The following is a 21,151-nucleotide window of genomic DNA, read 5'->3' on the forward strand; positions in this document are numbered from 1 at the left end:
TCTGGAGGTATTCAGAATATTAACTGGCCACCAGTGAGATACTCAGAACACGTGAGGACACCCGGTGCACTTGTCACTGCAGCTACTAGAAGGAAGTACAGTTCTTTCATTAGCCAGAGTCTTAGTGTGCCTTCTTTGCAATGTGCCTCCAACTCCTTTAGAGACCCACACAGATAATTAGTGAGAACAGCCAGAGTTTTCCCTCGAGTAGGAAGACATGTTTCTGGCTTTCTTCTTCTGGCCTGCTACCATCTGTGTATCTGTTCCTGTCTACTGGTAAGTTTTGCAATTTAGTATTATGTGTTGGTGACACCACAGTTGCATTCCAGTGCAGGAAGCACTGCAGGAGAGAGGTAATTGAATTTATGATATTGGGAAACATAGAATAATTTAGAAATAATTCTAAAATTGTTTTAAGCGTTTTATTTTAAGATAGGAGCTCTAACCTACAAGCAATGCAACCTATTCAGAGTTCATGGAGATGAAAATTATAAAAGAGAAGGTTACTGGAATCTGTGGAAAGCTGGGAAAAAATAAAGTATTTCTATCTGGAGCCCTTTGTGTAGTAGATGTGAATATGGCAAGGTTGCACTGATGTCACTCTTCCTAACATCAGTGAGGAAGAAAGCTAGATCTTTGAGGGGATCATCAGAACTGGATAGACTAAGACTAAGGAAAGATTAGTGCAACTGAGCTAGAACTTGACCATCCACAATGCTTTAAGCTAAAGTTCAGGTTATCAGAGATGTCGTGTCCTGGACAGAACCTTGATGCAGTCAGTTTGGCCCCAAGGTTAGTTTCTCACTCCATAGTTCTTACTCTTCTGATGGCTGTTTATTAGCAGAAGATGAGACAACATTTTGCTGCAGCAATGAAATGTGTCCAGCCTCTTGTGTCTGCCTCTTTTAAAGAGTCAAAACGAGATAAAAAAATTTTTCCATTTGACATAGCCCCTGCAGAATCAGAATTTGCTGATGAATTAGAAACAGACCCTTTGAATGATCTTGTCAATAATGGAAACATTGTTTCCCTTGGAAACATAGGTTCTGTTTAGACTAGAAATTTTATTTGAATGTTTGTGGCTTTCACTGATTGTCAGATACATAACCCAAAATACTGCAGCAGAGGGCAGCAGTGGTTCTCAGTATGTAACTAAGCCCAAACTCCTCTAAGACCTTGCAGCTCCTGAAAGCTGACTGCTGTCTGAAAGGTGTAGGTTGGCCACGTCCTTAGAAATTTTCACTAAAAATATTAGTGCTGTGCACTCAGGGAGGCTATTCAGACTCTGGCTTAACTGCATTACAGAATATATTAGCAGCCTGGACAGTCCATGATGAGTGTTCTCCAGGTATCATCAGGGAATGCAGATGCAGGAGAGACATCCAAATACTTTATGTCCTTAAGTGGTGCTTGAAAAGTTTAGAGTTTATCAGAGGAGTTTATCAGAACTGTAGGCTGGTTTCTTGGCTCATCACTGTCGGAGATGCACAGTTCCAAAGGGGCAGGATTAAGGCCTCTAAACAGGACTAAAATAAGTCAAAACTTAGCATGAGAAAATCCTGTGTCAGCATGTGTGTCCCCTTTGGGCAAAAAAAGTTAGTCTAGAGGATGGGGTCAGAGCATGACATAAATCCTCTGGTAATAACGGAGATGAGGGATCGGAAACAGCCACGGGGCCACAGAGGATAATTCACAGAACAGGATGCCACAGTTCAGGGAGGGCTGCAGTCCTGTTTGAGGCAGGACAATTAACAACCTCCTTATCACTGTACAGGAAATCACCCACAACCTTTCAGTACACCTGAAGTTTTAATTTAGATGAAGGTTGAAATTCTCCCAGGAGGATTACTGTCATCCCCCTTTGTTTTCTTTGGCAATGTTCCTTTGGCAGATTTGGGGATTTTCGATGATTTATATCATGTAGGTTGTCTCTTGTCCTGCTGTTTCCCTATTAGGAAGGAAACCACATTCTGGGTGTGAAGTAGCACAATTATAGGAATTATCTACATAGAGGTTATGACTGCTCAGCCCAAGTTATACCTACTAATATGATGTAAGAAAAAAACTTAAAACACACTTTGTATTTTGCCTTTGATAACAAAATAGTTGTAGTAAATGTCCTGCAGAAAATACACTGATTGGTATATTCAATTTTATTTGTCAATAAAATAATTCAGTATATCACAAGCAGAGTATACTATCTCATCATCTTCATCCAAAGAAATTATTAGAAGAGATAGGAGGGAAGTATCTAGTACATTGTATAAACTTCCCTCTAATGGATCAGCAGTGATTAGCAGTAATCCTTTGTAGTGTGGCTTTATTTTCTGCTTATTCTTATTGCATCTAGGACAGCCTGTAGAAAAACTGAAGGGAAATTAAAGCATGAAACTTAGCTTTGGATTCGCAGAGTCTGGTGCTGTCTATTTTACTGGGAAAATACTACTTTTTTTTTTTTTTTTAATGTAAGGAGAAGTTGAGATCTTTGAAACACTTCAGACTTGCAGCTCCTGCTCGTTTTGTCCCTCACTATGGCTTTGGCACTTCTGAAAAATCAGGCTCTCAGTCTCCTACAATGAGCAGTCAGCAAGAGAGATGGACAGTCCTGATGTAGGCCTAAGAGTCTTCATCTCAGAAGCAGCTGTGCTGTGCCCCTGGTCAGCACTCTCAGCAAAGCTTGTCAGAATGGCCAAGGTTTGGGCTCAAACCTTGAGATTCAAGCCTTGAGAGGATGGACTCCCACCAGCCCACTCTGTAGAGGTTGTGATCCCTCTGCTCAGTTAAGAACTGCATTACTAGAAAGAGAGTACTTATTTTGCTAATATCCACAAATCATGGAAGAATACTCTTTTTTTTTTTTTTCTAGAACATAGATCTAACAACTTTCAATAGCCATGAAAATACACAAGAAAAATAACGTGCACTTAAGTCAGCTCAGATATTTTTGATGTATTATTTGGCACGTAACTTTCTGTGACAAATAGTCACGAACGATAGATGAGAGCATGGCAGCACAACAAATGTGGTAAGAGTCCAGTGAGAAATAGATACTGCAGCTTTCTTGACCGTACTGGATACTTCAATACTTGAGTGTTTCAGGAAATGTGATCAGGGCAACAGAGATCAGTGTTCTTCCTTGGATTTCTCCATCGGAAAGGAATCTTTAGTTATGAAAAATTACTCATTTCCCATTAACTGGTGAAAAACATTTTTAGCAGGCAGTAACAGCATAGCAAGAGTGAGGACTTTTACACAGACTTTTCACTAAGCTTTGGCTTTCGTAGCCTCAGGGCTTGCCCTTTGAAAGATGTCTACCTAATCCTAATCCTGCAAATTTTTGTCTAGATGTGCAACTCCACAAATCTAAGTAACTTCAGCGTGTATGTAGTTGTTTGAAAGATACTGGCCTAAATAGTTTTTGTCTGGTGTAGTTTTCATGCACAATATAACTATTCAAAATAATTTAAATAATTGAGAAGCTTCCCTTTGACTTCAGAAAATGGTGAATCATGCCTATATCCATGATTTCCTCTTTGCTTATCTAAAGTGTTTTACAAAACTTCTGAGTGGAATTCTATTTCTGCAGAATGAAGACAGGAGGGCAGAAACAGGTGGATATATTGTATGAAATCAAATAGAAAGCCTGAGAATAAGATCCAGGTCTTCCAATTTTCACTTTTTTTTTTTTTTTGGATGTAACTGATATGAACAGGATTTGATCTCATAATCTAGAGACAGAGATGTATATATCTACTCTCAAATCTCTCAACCATCTTACTGCATTACCCATTTATCTTTATAATACTATCTGCTTGCTATTAATTAGCAAAGAAAAAGCCATTGTGTGATTTGTCCTGGCGGTGCATAGCTCTAGTTCCTGTTCTGAGGGGCTGCTGCCTGCCCTGGGTTTGCTTCCTGTGCACTGTTGAAACTTGCACCTCACCTTGTAAGCAGTGGCACAGTGCCATTTTCACAGATGGACCTGAAAAGAGAAATGCCAGGGCACCAGGAGGTTCCCTCGATTTCAGCCAGCAAGGTCAGGTGAAGTTCTAGGTACGTTTGTCATATTGTAATTTATGCTGAGCTTCTCCTGATTTTAAAGAGGAGTAGTAATTTAAGATGTGGTGCTTAACATGCAGGAGGTTTAGTACTTGTAGATACTGTTACTTTAATTACTAGAATTTTGAGATGCCTCATCTGTGCTGTAACTAACTCTGAACAGTGTCAATTCTGAGACACCTTGACTTCTGAAGTAACAATAAATGTGAGAGGGAAAAACCAAACAAACAGCAAAAGCTGCTACATTTGTCTAAGAAAATTGTATCCATATTTAAGAGGCAAAGCCTGTTAGCCAGAACAACCTATCAGTTTCTTCAAGTGTTGTTTTCAGAGCTAGATTTAGAAACCTGTGCTGTGAGGGATTCATAGAAGTTTCTGCTTATTCTTACCATGTGAATGAGTCTGTTCCAAATAAATAAATAAATAACAGATGGCAGAAGAACCTTGCTGGTTCCCATATGAACTGTAAATGATTTATTTGAACAGTGCCTGCCTATGTCATTCAACTGTTGCTTTTTGCTAACACTTACCTGTGCTAGCATCTTCCCTCGTGTGAGTGTTAGCATTCAGATGCTTCAGTTGATTGGCTTCCAAGGAAACTCAGTAGCCTGTATGTTTAAGTCATCTATTTTAGGAAGACTTAGGCTCATAGCTCACCTGAAAATATCAACCTTCTCTGCAAAGAGTGCAGAATTTAGTTAGGTACCTCAGCACAGTCATGCATCTGGTCTGGGTTCTTAGAACACTTTCTACATTGAGGAGCTATGTAGAGAACCTCTTAAAACAAACAGAGATTAATTTCAATTCCATTCAGAAAGGTTAAATGAAAGACTAGCATATATTCTTCTGCTGAATAAAGCATCTAGTAAGCCTGTTTTCATAGCAGTTATGCAGGAAGTATCACAATATGTGTCATTTACTAGGTTTTAATGATGCAGCTTATACTGGTAATACAGGTTGATGTGATGGAAAATTCTAAACACTTTTTTATAAATGAAGCAATTAATGAACGGAACAAAGAGTGTTGATAGAATGGATCCAAACAGGTTTGGTCATATGTTGAAGTTGTAGTAAAATCACGTCACTGAAGATTGTATTACCATTCTGTTTTCATAGCACTAGGTGTCTACTGGTTTGGGTGTCTTATAGGCTTGGGAGAGACTTTGTTTGCAACCAGTATCTCCCAGTCACCATTGTCATCCTCACACAGCTGTAATAATCCAGGGGAAAGGCCACAAAGCATATGAGAAGAAGCAGTGGAGCTCAGTGCTTGCTTTGTTAGTTCTGTGATTTGCTTTGTTTGTGTTTAATTTTAGTGCTGTTAGAATAAATGAGAAAACATGACCATGTTGCTTGAACATCCCAGGTAAATGATAAGAAAAAGCAGAAGCACACGCTGTGGTCATTTGCCCTCTTAGTCAGCATTTACTGCAGAGCACAGGACATTTTCAGCTGTGGAAATTACCTGTGAGGGATCAGATAGGGTCAGTGCACAGGGCCCATTGAAAACTCATAAAATGTTCCTAGAGTGTATCTGAAGCATGATCTGGCTCCAAAATGTGCAAACCGGATCATAAGATACATGTACCAGTGTGAGAAGTGGCCCCAGCACCCTGCCTGCCTTAGTTTGAATTGGGCTAGAACACAATCTCACTGTAAGTAAGTGTTTCTGACAAAACTAGATTAGCACTCAGGAGGCTGTATAAATTCTTCAGAAGCTGTGGAAGTAATATTTAATAACTTCTAGAGAAAGAGAGCACTGAGTTCATACTCGGCAGACGCCTCTCCCCAGGGGAAAAATGTTCTGAACTGTGTCGACATCAAATCCGTGACACACAAAAGTGATGAGAAATGGTCCTGCCCCCGCCCGGGCCGGTGTTCTTCCCCCTTTTCCTTTTTCAGAATGGGATGGCCGAATTGCTGCCCGAGTGGGTTTAACGTGCAGGGAGGGTTATTTGCTTGTTTTGGTGGGTGTGTGCAGGAGAGGCTGAGTGGGAGCAGAGGAGGAGTGAGGCTCAGGACTGGGTGCTGCTGCAGGCACTGCTCTGTGAGCTGGCTCGGTGGGAGCACACACCGGCTGCACAGCGCTCTGCTGGGGCTCGGCTCCGAACGGAGCTGGAGGAGTTCTGCCCACAGGGCTGAGGAGGGAATGGACTTGGACTGAAAAATTATTGTCAGAAGGTAAACGCCTTCCTGTGAAATTGGATATGAACTGGAAGGGGTCATGGCTTTCTGGGGGGAGGAGAGGGGGGTGCAGCTTTGTGATGTGACTGAATAGCGGCCAGTGGGATTATAATAGGGTGCTTGTACTTTTGTTCCTGTGCATCAGAAGAATTGTTTTAGAAGGCTGTGTGTAATTCTGTGGTTTAGATAAAGAGAGTGCGGTTTACATGTTTTTTAAATGCCAGGAAGAGAGGAGAATGGTAAAGAGCTTGGGCTGTTTCTGATTGCAACTGATTGCTGATGTATGGAGGAACAACACGATCCTCTCTCTTAAAGAATTCTTGATATAGTTTCCTGGCTTTTTTAATCACTTTGCCGACCTGTTGCATAGAAATTAGGTTAGTGTTTCTTTCTAGTTTCCCTGCCTATTTGCTGAGAAAGGTGTTTTATCAGTCAGTGTAGAAAGCTGATTTTTTTTTTTTTTTTTTATCTAATGTGGGGATTGTTTTCATAAAAATGGGGAAATGTTTAATAATAACTCAGGATATGGGTGAGTGGTTCAGACAGGTTGTCTGTGTAGCTGAGCAGCAGCATAGATTTAACTTCATTTAGTCTACCCTTCCCTGATGAAAAATATGCTACTGTAATTGCCAAGAAAACCACACCATGCATAGGATCAAAAATCTATAATAAATATACTTCCAGAAAAATAGCGTAAGTCATTTGATATAAAAATCCAACAGGATTTTTGTGATTTTCTCCCCTCTACCCCCATCAAAAGATGGAATTTGGCAGGAGGGGTATCTGTAGTTGGGAAAGACTTGGTATATAAAGATGACAAAAGAGTATCTGAAGTTGACAGAGCCCTAACAAAAGTTCAGTTGCTATGGCAGCATAATCACAAGGCATTAACTTCTCAGCAGTGGTTTGGAAACCATCCTTCAGTCAATTCGAACATCAATAGGAAGGGGAGGAATGTTAAGAGGATGTAGAGATGGTGAATAATAAGAGCAGGTTGTAACAAGTAATTTGAAAAAATAACCTATTAAAGCTTCCTTATTGCCAAGGGATTTGTGAAATCTTGCAGGTGCTTATAAAATTATGGCTTATAAGTATAAATTGCTTTTGTGACTACAGTGTTGTTGATTAGAATCTATATTTCCTAGCAAAGCATCATCAGCGTCTACCTTTTTGATTTAGTTATATATTCTCTGGTGTGTTTCTTGCATTAAATATACTGAAAAACTTCAGCCGACTGATAAAATTTCTTTAAAAATGGCATTTCAGTAGAATCATTTATAGTAGCATAAAGTTTCTTGCCACCACCGACAGCAGTCATGATATAAAGCCATTGCATGTATTCCAGTAACACACAACAGACACTTTAAACAAGTAGCTTTTTCTTGTCTTGAAGGTGCACAGAACACGTACCAGTTTTTAGGAGAAGAGTAACTTACCTGTATGAAAATTCATACAGCATTGTTCATGTTACATAGCTTTATTAAGAATTGCTTGATTGTCAGTGCAGAACACATCTTGTTCTGCTCTTGGATCAGAGTACTTCAGAAAAAACATAATACTCTATTTTTATTTAGTAGTCTACGTTGCTTCTTCTGTCCATCTTTTAAAACTTTGCATTATGCTGATGCTACCTCCCACAGTCACCCAAAACAGAGGTATAGAACTAACAATGATCCCTGCACCAAAGTATTTAGACTAAAACCAGAAGTTCCTCCAGCATCATAGTCTCACTGGCAGTTGGGATGTGGTGATGGGGGAATGGGACAGTGCACTCTGCAGCAATAGGAAATTATTTCAGCCAGTTACCTTTTGTTCTTTTTGCAGGATTGTGATTTTTCCTATTTTAAGTCCTGCTCTAGGTCTTCCTATGAGTGAAGAGTTTGTGACTGACTTCTAGAAGACCAGGATAGGACTTATCTCTCGTAAAAAAGTAATTGTAGGGAAGAATGCAGCAATAACATGTTTGAAACTTGAGAAGTGGAGAAGAGCCTGTTGGGGCAAGTCTGTAGCTGTCACCTGCTTGTAACAGGCTCCATCCGGGTATTGTGCCCAGTGTGTGCTCTGTGAGGACTTGGTCCCTTCCCTCTTTTATCTTCTTCATTAGGGTGCTTTCCTGGGGAAGAAAACAAAAACAAAAAAAGAAAGGAAAACAAATACAAACCCAAAAGATATGTTCGGAATCTGCAGGGGCTTTGAAGTCCACAGAATTAACACCTGTCTTTGCTGAGCAGGTGTTTTACAGATGAAGAAATATGATCAAATGAGTATTTTATGGGTGATTAAATGTTTGAAATGACCACCTGGAGCACAAAATGGGTAGATTTTAATTACATGTTCATGCTACATTAGAAGATCATACAGGTCTAATAGTTCTTTGGATAGATACCTGGGATGATTGACATTTATTACAAGCCTTTCTCTTTTTACGAGGGAAAAATAGCTCACAGCAAGAGATGCACCTTTTCATCACCAGTAACGCAGATACTCCAGCATTTAAACTGTCTGTGAAGTTAACCTGCGATTTTTTGTGGTTTGCAGAGGTCACTGAAATGAGTCTCATAGATCATTTGGATATAAGTTAAAATGTTAAGAAATTGACTTTTACAAGTAGGATTTGGAGAGCAGATATCTTTTATGCATGAAGATGGATTTACTGTTGCTTAAAGTATTACTTTAGAGTAGTACTTTACTTCTGTAAAGTAGTCGCATATTGGCTGGAAAATGTTTTTTTCCTAATAAAGAGGAGAATAAAAATTAAGGCAGTAAAAAACTTTAAGAAGATATATCTCACCATCACTCTTGAATTACTGCTCACTAGGCAAAATCATGGAGACCCTTTACTCAGTTGAAAACCAATTGGCAGCAAATATTGTTATGTATCCATTTCTGCTTTATGTCCATCAGCTCTTTCCTGGTCATCACTACAGTAATAATGTTGGAATAGTTTTTCTGTGGTATCTTGAAATCTTGATTTTTATATGGAGCTAAAGAAAACAGAGTATAGGGAGAAAACTCCTTGGGTCTTGGCTCTGACAAACATACTCTGATGGGATATGCATGCCAGCAAGGATTCAAAAATGTACTTGCATACTTTTGCAGCTGTAATGGGAAATCACGTGTATCAACAATTAGAAGACTGACAAATAGGACAAAAAAAAAGGACTTCTGCCAAAAAAGAAAAGACTCTGCTTTTAGTATAGCATGTGTTGGTGGTCTGACATTTATTCAAAGTTGTTCTGTTTGAAAAAGATGCAAGTATTTCTCTGCACTACCTATCCACTGGTTACCCTGATGGCCTTTGTTATTTCCATTTTAGATTTAGTGTAACATAAACTCTTTGACCAGAATTACAAAGTGAGGATTCCTGAGAAATGTCTGGATGTAGTCAAATGCAGGTTCATAACTGATATGGGTGATTCTGGAGTGACTGGGAAGAAAAGTATTTGAAGAAAATCTGTCCCTTCCCTAGGCTGTCATCTGTTGTTTGTTGTTGTTGTTGTTGTTGACCTGTTGTTGGAAGAGGTTTCTGAAGGTAGCAGGTAGCACTGCAGTTAATCAGGGATAAAATTCCTTCTTTAGACTTTTTAAAGCATTACCAGAGCAGACTAGTTAGAATAGGATCAGTTTGCTACAAGGGCTCTAGTCACTAATAGGAAAAGATCCCCTGCACAATTCACACATAAGATGTTCCCCTGTTAGAATAATCTGTGAGTCTACCATGTACAAACTAGCATAAATTGAGTGTTGCATGTCTACTTTGCTTCTTGCAGGCTACTTTTGTTTTCTATTCTCTGGTTATTTTCTGTGGATGTACTGTGTCTGACCTCATGCTTAGCTCCTTTCTCCCCTCCTTTGGCCCTTGCAACTTTTATTTCTCTGTTGTTTTTGAGACACTCCCTCTGAAGTGAATGCAGATATCAGAATGGAGCCCAAACTTTGTTAAATTGCACGCCAAGGCTTGCACAGATCCTGAAACATCCTCCTAACCAACAACTGGAAAGGCAGTTCTGTGTTAGATGAACAAGAAAATTGGCTACAATTATTTAGATCTAGTGCTGTGCTACGTGGAGGTCTAACTGGGCTGGGAGTCTGAGAATTAGAGTTCTCTGCTTGGCTCTGCTGCAAGCATTAGTTTTGATCCAGAGTGAGTTGCTTAATCTCCCAAGCTCTCACTTGCTTAACCTGCACTTGCCCACTGAAATGGTTAGGAAGAGTTTTGTCTAGTGCCACACTGGGCACTTCTCCCAGCCTTCCCCACACCACAGAGCCCTCTCACAGTGCTGGGCTGTCAGGGTCAGTAGCAATTTTGGTGCTGATGCAGCATATCCAGCCACAGAACTTCTGGCCTTGCACTTGAACTGTCTCAGTGAACCACAAACCAGATCAACCAAAGCTGCCTTGTAGCCACAAAGCCCCTGCTAGAACAGGAATTTTGCTGCTTAGCCAGGACAGGTCTCAGTGAACTGATTTAACCCAACTGGAAATTTTTCCAGTGTAATCTGTGCTCCCTAGGAGCTGCCTGATGTATGTGTAAAAGCTTCTCTCTGTGTAATGCCCATTGTAATAGATAAAGGCCAGAAGCACTGCTAAAGTCATCTTGCTTGACCTTCTCTTTTCAAAATTGTAGCACTTTTCCCTAGAAACCAAATTAAAGCTTATTCTTTGGGAAATTATCCTGTCCTGAAGGCTGCAGAGTGATTATAAGGCCAAAAGTTTTCCCTCTTGCTGCTTAAATTACCTTTGCTTTTTAGAAACTTCACTTTATTTTGAGGTTAAATTCGTCTAATTTCAGCTTTTTGATGATGTCACAGTGTTTTCAATGGGGTTGAAAAGCTCATGCTCTTTCCTGCTATTACCTCCCTTCTCTGCTTTTAGTCACCTGTCACTGTGATCTAGTCCCCTCTGAAGCCTTTCCCAGAATAATGATTTGACTCTGAGTCCTTCAGGACCAAGGCTCACGTTGTGCTAATGGTTCTCCATTGAACTCTCTCCTGTAAATCCACACGTACGCTCTCGCAGCTGATGTTGCAATGGTGATGTCGCAGCATCTGTAGTCAAAAGCAAAAATATTTTTCTGCTTTTCTTTAATATTCTTCGAATTCATTAAATGATGAGAAGACCCAGCCCTTTCAGGTACTCTGAGAGCATCCTCTGGAAGGTTATTAACAGTGTTCCCCAGCTGCCTCTATCAGTTGCCATTGCCCACAGCAGGGCCCTCGGTCTCACAGGGTGCTGCTTTCTTGATTTACAGGCATTTTATGTCCGACCACTAAAACATACTTGCTTGGTTTAGATACCTTAAACAAGCATTGCCTTTGAGTCATCAGCAGACTTACCAGGAAAGGTTTTTTATTCTAGTCTTGGCCAGCAGAACCTCATGCTGTGGGTGGAAGGAAGTAAGCGCTGAGGTGTCTGGCTCAGCAGAGTCTCCCCTGCTAACACAGCCATCTGTCAGAGAACTGTTTAGCTATAGTTTTCTTGAGACTCTTTGAGTTCAAATTACTCAGGTGTCCTTATTTGTAAATCTGGACTCATGGCAAACACCATTTTAAAAAATCTTGCTTATTAAAAAGTATCAAGCAGGAAAATATATATCTTATATACCTAAAGGTACATACCCTGAATGCTCTTGCCTTTTCCATGTCATCTTTCATCATTTTTCATTTATAAATCACTCAGAATCTTAGCCTGATCTGTGGGGTTTTGGGTTTTTTTCACACCATGCTTTAATAAAGATTTTTATTATCTTTAAGTACACTGTTCCTTGTTGTTTCTTTGGTAAATTTAGATTTCTTATTTGTTATATTTATTTCTAATATAACAACTTAGTAATTGCCTTTTTTAAAAAAAAATAGTATTATCTCATTTCTTCTGATTTTTCTGGACATCAGACATATGGACCGTCATAATTTTTTTGTTTATATTTTAGAACACGGAATTTGGGACATTCAGCAGGATGTCTTAAAAATTGCTGCATTTTTCCTTTTATGGTTACTTTAAGATCTAGGAATATGTGTTTTTTTTCCAAATTCCACATGCATGTATAATTATATATGCATATCTAGCACTGCTCTTTATTTCTGTTTGTCTATATATGCAACCAAATCATGATCAGAGTGAAGATAATTGCTAATATTTGGAAATGGTGAAAAGTTTTTTATGTTAGAATGAGGTATAGTGTTTATTACCTGCTGGCAGGTGCAAAACTTTCTGGTTTATTATATACTTCTGTTGTTTTGGGGTGTTTTTAAGATATGGAGGAGGTTTGTTACTGACTTTTCTAGCTAAACTTGAGCAAGTTGAAGTCAGCTATAGTTCTACTGACTGAGAAAGTTTTTTCTAATGAAATAGACTAGTAATATATTGAAAGACTAGTAATAGTTGTTCAAGTTCCTTCCCATGGTTTTGGAGCTGCTGTTGCATCACTGCAAATACAGCTGCAGTTAATGAGATCTGCTGATGCACATATATCAAGCTCTGTGTTAGAAGCCCAGCCAGAGGAACTGGTTGAGGGACTAACAGTCACTTCATGCAGAGAGGTAAAAGAAGAAACAAGGTTGTGTCTCACTCTTGAACTCGTATTCCTGATAACTCAGTGGTCCTGTTATCACCTAATGAAAGAAGGCACGGAGACAACTTGGAAAGCAGGAGATTCCCGGTGTTGTGGAAGATTGCATGTTGTGTGCATCTGGTGCATAATCCATTCACAGGACTCCCTGCAGTCCCTTGACCTGTGCCATTGAACTAACACTCAGCAGCAAAGCAGGCTCAGGGCTGTGCTCTGCCTTCAGCAGTCTGGAAGCTGTGTCTGGAATGGCTTTCACACGGTGCTGCAGGCACTGGTCACTCAGCTGTACAGCTCAGCACACCTACACAGCGTTCTTGGGAGCCATCACAGGTGTCTTGCTGCCTGGTGGAGATAAAATCTCAGCTATGCCAGTATTATGCTGTTTGAAAAGGCCCTTGGCACTATGGTGAGGTTACTGTAAAGTAGCTTTGCTGGTTAATTCTAATTACAGACTCATCCAACGATATGAATATGGCTGTAATCAGGTCCTTCACTTTCTGAGGTACCTTTTCATGTCAGAACTCATGCTGGACAGAATGCATTCAGGATAAAGGAATGTTTAGTTATCGAATGTTTGTGAAGCCTAAAGATTAGAGAAGGTATAGAAAGTCCACACCTGTAGTTATGAACTGGACCTGCTCCAGCATTGTGAAGAAATAGAAGAGGGATCTGTGTCAGGCCTTGCCAGATACTTGCTGTTGAGGAGTTTCAATATTAAAAAAATAATCTTTGCAATAAACAGGCTTTAAAAGAAAATTAAATGGTGGGTGCTGGATTTTGCTGTCATATGTACCTAAAATAAAGGTCATGAAAGCAATGAATTCACAGATTTATATTGTAATTAGATTAGAATGGAACTTAATAAAATGTAGTACATATATTTATCCTCGATTGTTTCTGATTAACTACATGATCAGTTAGTGGAATCAGGTTTCTCTGTGCATAAATCTAACTCAAGATCCTAATAGAGATATTGTTAAAATCCTGGTAATGGGTAATAAAGCTGTGTTTGGTATTGCTTTGCTCCTCTGTACTGCCCACAGAATTCTAACTAGTCACTTTGTGCTATGGTGGGTACATTCCTCAGTTGATGGAATTCTTTGTACTGGCCTCCTGCTGCTAACTGTGTAGGTAACAAATTCTTAACTTTGGCCCTGGGTGTAGCAATAGGTGGATTTGCCCCATAAAGACAGAATGAACAGCTCCCATAAAGACCATAATTGATAGTTAATTGTTTGACTTGCATGTGCAACTTGCTCAACTTTGGGCGTTGCAGGAAAGTAAGAACTCAAAGCAGAGCTGACAGTGCAGTCACAAGTAACTGCTGGGCTCTTACTAAAGGCCAGTTGATATTCAGCTGTCATGAGGACTGTTTCTTCATGACAGTAGAGCAGTTGCACAGTTGGGGATTTAGCCTGAATCATTACTCACATCTTTGCTGTAAAGACAAACTGTATTCCATGCAGTGAATAATTGCATTGCTATTGGCAGCAGCTAATGGGTATAACAATATCATGTGCCTATGGAATTAACACTAATAGGTTTCAAAGTTTATTACAGCTCATCCATTAAGGAATATACCAGCATGACATTGGTGGTCACTGTTGGAATGCTGGGAAGTATTTTTGTATAAAATCAGAACCTGGACATGAATTAACAGTGCAAGTGTTCATAACAGCAGGGCAGCTGCGGTTTTGTCTTACCCAAGGCAGCACAGCAATCAATGGAAGGCTCTGAGGGTCTTCCACGTCTCTTGCAGGCATGTTGTCACTCAGATTTACAGTCACAGCCTCACGCTCCATTTCCCACTTTCCCCCAGTCTTGTGTGTTGCAGCTCCATCAGCTTGGGAACTGCCAGTGTGAGCTCTGCTTCCTGCTGCTCCATCCTCTCTCGGGTTGAAATGAGGCAGAGGCTGTCCTGAGAGCTGTTTCTATTGAGATGTTGTGGCAGTAGTGTAAAAAACAGCTTTAGAAGGTCCTAATTTTAAAGATACATCTTAAAAATATTTTTAATAGATTTTTTCGATGTTTAAATTTTATTACACTTCCCTTCCTTTGGCAGTAATAGAGAACATTGTGGTAGATCCTGAAATCTTTTGGAAGCAGAGGAGCTGCACCTTGTACTCAGATGCTTTTGTACTTTGCACTCAGATACTTTTTGTATCTGAGAACAGATATTTGTAGTGACTTGCTAAACAGATAAGAGCCTGGGAAAAATGAGTGGACACTTTGGGTCAGGATGTTATTAGAAGCAAATTTTGGTCTTCAGAGTGTTTATGTTGTTCCAGCCGCTCGTGAGATCACAGAAGCCTGCAGAGAAGGAAACAATGGAATTTGATGTTACACTGAACATCAAACAGGGTCGAAGGTTCTGTGACCTCTGCAAGTAATTAAAATAAAGCTTCACTGAAAGTTGGTAGGCTACTGCCACAGTTCCTGTTTTAAAATTCACAATATTCCTTAAGGGGTTTAAAAGATGAGTCTGAATTATTCTTTGTGCTGCTCCTTAGTCCTTAAAAGATTTAAGAAATCAGGTCATTCTCCTCAGAATCATAGTAGAAATAAATATTTGAATAGGTTTGTTCATCAAATGGGCCTATTATACCTGTTCATAAAAAAACAAACAAACAAACAAAACAACAAAAAAAGAGGGAGCTGTTTTTACTCTTAAATGTACTCTTTCAGCTACATAACAGCTTTTGTAGTATTTATTTAGTATTAGAAAAGTAAAGCTTTCTACGTGTTTAATAGATGTTTGTCAGGTGACTGCTGTCAGTGACTGCTGAGATATCTCTGAAAGGAGAGTGAGCGAGTGCAGCTGTGCAAATGTAACACAACAAATATGCACTTAATTGTGTCCTTTGGCCAGCAGAACATGTCTGTTGGTAATTAGTTCTTCCTCTACCAGACCCACTGGCATGTGAGGTCTCCTAGCGGAATTCTTGTTATTGTTCTCTCTGGCTCTTGTTCACTGTTGTTCTGGAAGGAAGGACAGAACTGAAGGCATGAGTAATAGGAAATCTTAAACTCTCACATTCACCAAAGAGGAAAACATTTATTTAATCAGCCTATAGCTTTACAAGCAGTCAGAGAATAAAAGCTGATCCTGTGGGAAGTGGGGGCAGAGGGGTTGGACTCAGAAAATACAGTCCCTGGCTTTTGAAGTACTATTGCCTTGGGGTTAGTGCTGTGTGTGAGCTCAACGCAGGTACTTCTTCTGCTGGGTTTTGGGGGCACGTTGTGTCAGCTTACCTGCAGCTTTATTTGCAGCTCCTGGGTTGGAATAATTCCTGCAATACCCACCCCTGCCTTTTGTGACACCTATGAGTGACAGTACATTGCTGATTTCAGCAGGTCCCCAAAGTGAAGGCAAATGAGAGTTGTGCCTATTGAGAAGAGGTTGGAGCATCAGCGGTGTGAGAAGGGCTTGTACAGGCACTCAGTGCATGGTGTTCAGCTGGTGCTTCAGATACCTCCCAGCCTTTTAAACTGCAAGAGGTCTCTTTAAGCTGAGATGCACGCAGGGTGTAAGGCAGTGGCTGTGTTCTGCAACCTTTCTCACTCCAGACAACTGTGCAGGGTCATTACCCCTCCCATTAGAGAGCGCCTTCAAAGCCCTCTGTAAACAGTACACAGAGGCTTTTAAAATGGTTCAATCAGCTAAGGAGGGCTTGTATGTCCAACTTGCAGTCATTTAGGAGAATAACATGCTGGAAAAAGGCTGAAAATTTAAAGCTGACGAGTCTGAAAAGGTGATCAATGAAAAATTTGGTTTCTCAATATCAACTCTTATTAAAGGTCTTGGTATTGTTATAATACATAATAGAGCTTGTACTTTTGCTCATGTTACTTGGGGCATGTCCTTGCAGAATATGCACACCAGCTCCCCTGTGTGGCCCATCATCCATGAATCCTGGTTACTGAACCTCCAGCTGTCATTCATAAGCCTTAGAGAGACAATTACGTGGTTTTATTCTTAGGACTGGTCAGGAGGAATAAATTTCTGTGATGGTTTTCCTTGGTAGTGTTTCTCCAATGTGTATATATGACACTGAATATTATATAACCAGCTTTGTAAATTGGGAAACTGAAGCTCAATGTTGCTGCAGACTTGATTTCAGTGTAATTCTCGAAATTACCAGAATAAATAGAACCTTAATACTGTCTAGTGCTGAATTATTTACATGAACATGCATGTAATGTGCATATTGCATATAGTCATATATATTTAGTAGTATATAGAAAATAAATAAAACTCATATATTGCTGATCAGTCACCAATCAGAACCTTGGAAAAATACTCAAATTTAGCATCCATGTAGGTACATTCATAATTATGCTTACAGTATACCTTTGGCCACTGTTCCTTCATTCTGCAGTTCTAAGGCTCTGGAAATGTTTGGTAAATGAGTACATATTACTACTTTCTTTTTAATCTAATTTTTTCTGTCTACTGTGTTCAAATGGTATTTAATCTGAGAACCTATTTTAGATTTGTCAACGTGGGTAGAAGATAAATAGGAACGTCAGAAGAGATTGTATATTGTTATAAATTGATAACTGATGTTCTTTGCTTCTAGGGATAATTCAAGTGCCAGGTGATTTAACAGAGACTTTATAAGCAGTGACAGCAACATACAAGTTTAATATTTCAGTTGACAATAAATTGCTGTCAGTTCATTCAATTCCATTTAAGAATTTGTATGCAAAGGGACAGTAAAAATGCTCGATTTTATTTTGGTTGGTTTTAGCACTTCTAGCTAGGCAAACCCAAAGTATTTACAGCAATTAATTTAGCTTGCTCAATCTTAGTATAGGGACAGTCTTCTAAGGTGTGGGTCACAGTTTGTTCTTGATGGTTTGGGTAGCCCTGAAAACCTCAACCAAGGCTGGAATAGTTCAGATGGGATCTTAAGAAGGATGGTAAATCAATACCCAGTGGCTCTATAGCAAAGCTAACTGCAAAGGATTTCTGGATGTGAACTTGAGAAGGGGTGAGGAGAGCTAGGCAAGTGTCTTTAACCCTCTTGGACCTTGGCTGAAGAGTGTTTGGGGCAAATGTGCACTTAAATTATGCCACCTGTTACTGCCATCAGGATTACGGTGCAAATACTATAATTCAGAGCACAGCAGCATAAGATCACAGGAAGCTGCACACTGGACATACTGAATGAAGGTTTAGTAGTCCTGAAAGGGCAAAAGCTGATGTCTAAAAAGTGTGAATATTTCATTGCCTCGTAGATCCAAAAGGTTTTCCTAATACATTATAAATGACTGATTTTTAGCAACCATTTTCCCAGATGATCACAGCAAGTCAGGCATAGCGAGATTAGTCCTGAGTTAGTTGAGATTCAGAATGTTTTCCAGTGGATATTCACTGTAGAAAGGCTCCCACTCATGAGCTGTAGAAACATTACTGAGGCAGAAAACTTATACAACTCTTTTGGAAGTGTTCAACAACAACTGCAGCAGCTGTGGTCTGTAACTCCCCACAAACCTCTCCAGTGCAGGGTGTGTTAGCACTGCGACTTCACAGGGTTGTGTTATCTGGGGCGTGGTGTTCAGTCATCACTCACACTTGCCTAAAATTTGGCCAGTTGTTTCAGTGCTGGGGAAAGACCCAATAAACTTGAAATTGATCCCTGCCTGCTTTGAAGAGATGGCAGATGTACATCATTTAATAATAGAAGTTTTTCCAGGAAAAAAAGTCTTCAGAGAGGCCACAGTTCTACACATAATAATGTGATGAATTCTGGATTTGTTTATCCTATAAATAGTTTTATAGGGTATATAATAGCTTTAAAAACATGTAAACTGCTTGTAGCAATTAACAGCTGAGTACTTGAATCCAGGCTCCCTTTTTTTAAGGGTAAGGTGGAAAGTAAGTGGAATGTTTATCATATGATAGTGAGAAGTGAAAGACTCAGTTTTGGCACTAGATGGACTGGATACAGGCTCTTTTGGGACAAAGTATGGATTAGGCTAGTAGAAGTAACTTAACAAAATTAGTATGAATTGACTGCAAAACAAGGAACAGGAAGCTCAGAAGCCTGGGATATGACTGTCAGAGCAGCTATGGAAAACCCAAAGGGTTGGCACCTTCTGCTTATAAAAAATAGGTGCATCATTTTTAAAAAATGTAGGTGCAACCTGGCCTTCTTGTTTCTCAACAAAGACATACAAACAAAGCCAAGCAAATAAAAAGTCAAAAGAAACCCAAACCACCACACCTGAAAGGCCAGACTGGAAGAAGAGAAGCTGAAACTGTGCTGGTGTGAATGTGTGATCTTCTGTGTCCACATGCCATGGTCCTCTCTACTGTAGATATCTCTGCTGGATCCTAACTACCCTTCTTAAAACTACACTGCCTTAGTTAAGCATCAGGGTTCTTGGCAGAGAATTGTTTCTTTATACAATCTGCTTCATCTGATAATGGAAAGTTTCAGTCCTTTGTGTCTGGGAATTTGGTAAGCATCTCACAGAACACAATCCCCTCCCAGACAGGATATCTCAAAGGTTAATTAAAAATAATAAAACAGACCCCATACTCTTCCAGTTCAGACTGTGTAGCTCCTTAGCTACCCTGCTGAATATCTTTAGAGAAACTACAAATTTTATTTCGGAGAAAGCCATGTACCTACTGAAATTTGAGCTCTGTTAAGTGACACAGTTATGCTGCAGAGATATTCTTCTGCTTGATGAGACAGTCAGAGGTGTCCCCTCCCAAAAAAAAAATATTCCTGTTTTATTATTTAAAATCTATTTTTCAATTATTGTCTTCCTCTTTGGAGAAGATCCTTTTTGGCAGTGATTCAGCCTTCTTGGGAATTTTTTATATCTCATTAACTGGGAGCAGTTCCCAGGACATCAGATTTGCCATTATCTTTAAATCAAAGAAGCCTGAAATCACTCATGACAAGGAACTTTGTGGGCCCCACTCTGCTGAAGAACTTTAGGAATGCTCGAAAGTTGGGATATTTTTTTTTGGCCAAACATAGATAAAGTTGCTGTTCCTCTGTATGTGCAATATTGTTTGTGTGAGGCAGAAAATCCAGAAAAGGGTGTCTGTATCTGCTGAGTGCTGAGCTGTCTGATTGGAGGTCTACCTTTGAATCCTCTTCAGTATTCACAGCCATAAGCTGCATATATATATATATATACACATATATATATGTGTATGTCTCCACAGCTACTTTATATATTTATGTATAGTGTATATATATAAATATAGTATATATAGTGTATATATATATAAAGTATATATTAATATAAAGTAGCTGTTCTTTGCATGTCTGCACTCAAGAACAGTTGTGGTTTGATGCCAGAGTTACATTTCAGATACATTCAAAGGTTCTTAATTTCTCTTTTCCTTAAATTCCAGTCTTGAATGAAACTTGAATGGGATGGCTCAGAGGTTAAATAATTGCTAGAAAGTGACAGATGAAGAGGACAGCCAGTAATGAAAATGATAGAAAGAGAATGAGCATTGAGTGTTTTTCTCTCTCAGTTCAATACTGTTCAGTTCAGTTCAGTGGTTTGTTGCTTCAAGTCAAACATCAATTCTCCCTCATTAGTTTTTCTTCCTTGAGCAGGTATATTTTGTAGGAACTTTTCATTCTCTCTTTTATCAGAGACCCTTTTTTTGTCTGGTAGCTATAAATATGCTGTGCAAAAAACCCTAAATCACATTAGTCTCCCTGTTTGTGGATTTTGCCCCTTAGAAGCAGGAATCAACAACAAAGGCAGGATCTGAGTAAGAGAAGTGCAGGTTTTTTGCAACTGAGCAGTGAAATGTATGGCTGAACTAACAGCACACTGAACCCTCTTCTCTGGCCTTGTATTGTTGAAATTCCTGGATGGGAATTGTTGAATTAAAATTAAATGGTGTGGCTTTACTTGTAGAAGAGGTGGGTGGTAGAGTTGGTTTTCTGGTAGCTGTAAGGTACCAGACCCATACACTTAAGGTACCCATACACTTCATCCTCTCATTAGACATAATGAAAGGTTGAGTTTAGTAATATTACAGTCCTAAGTATAACGAGGTAGGAAATGGTTTTGATGACCTTGTACAAGTCAGCTATAGATTAAACAGATCGTTTTTCAAATCACATCTCAGTGTATAGGGAATATTCTGTGAATCCTTGTGAAAAAGAATTTGAGGTTAACTTGTTTGGAAAGCCAGGTACAATTTTTAAAAACTTTTGGAAGGCATTACTTGTCACTATTAATTATTTGCAGGATTAATTGTTTTTCAGTTAAAAAGTCTTGCACGCTTAGTTTCTGATGTGAGGAAGCCAGTGCATTGATTGCTTTGGTCTCCTAAGGAAAAGAATTCACATT

At 39.4% G+C, this 21,151-nt stretch overlaps 1 protein-coding gene across 8 annotated transcripts in view; it reads left to right on the plus strand.

The window, feature by feature from the left end:
• The window catches only part of ABLIM1 (actin binding LIM protein 1), a 137,810-nt gene that overhangs the window by 62,971 nt on the left and 53,688 nt on the right, over positions 1-21,151 (plus strand). The gene's annotated exons all lie outside the window — the stretch shown is intronic.

The sequence above is a fragment of the Myiozetetes cayanensis genome, unplaced genomic scaffold (genome assembly GCF_022539395.1).
Source record: "Myiozetetes cayanensis isolate MyiCay16 unplaced genomic scaffold, myiCay2020 scf10, whole genome shotgun sequence".
NCBI classification, from domain to species: Eukaryota; Metazoa; Chordata; class Aves; order Passeriformes; family Tyrannidae; genus Myiozetetes; species Myiozetetes cayanensis.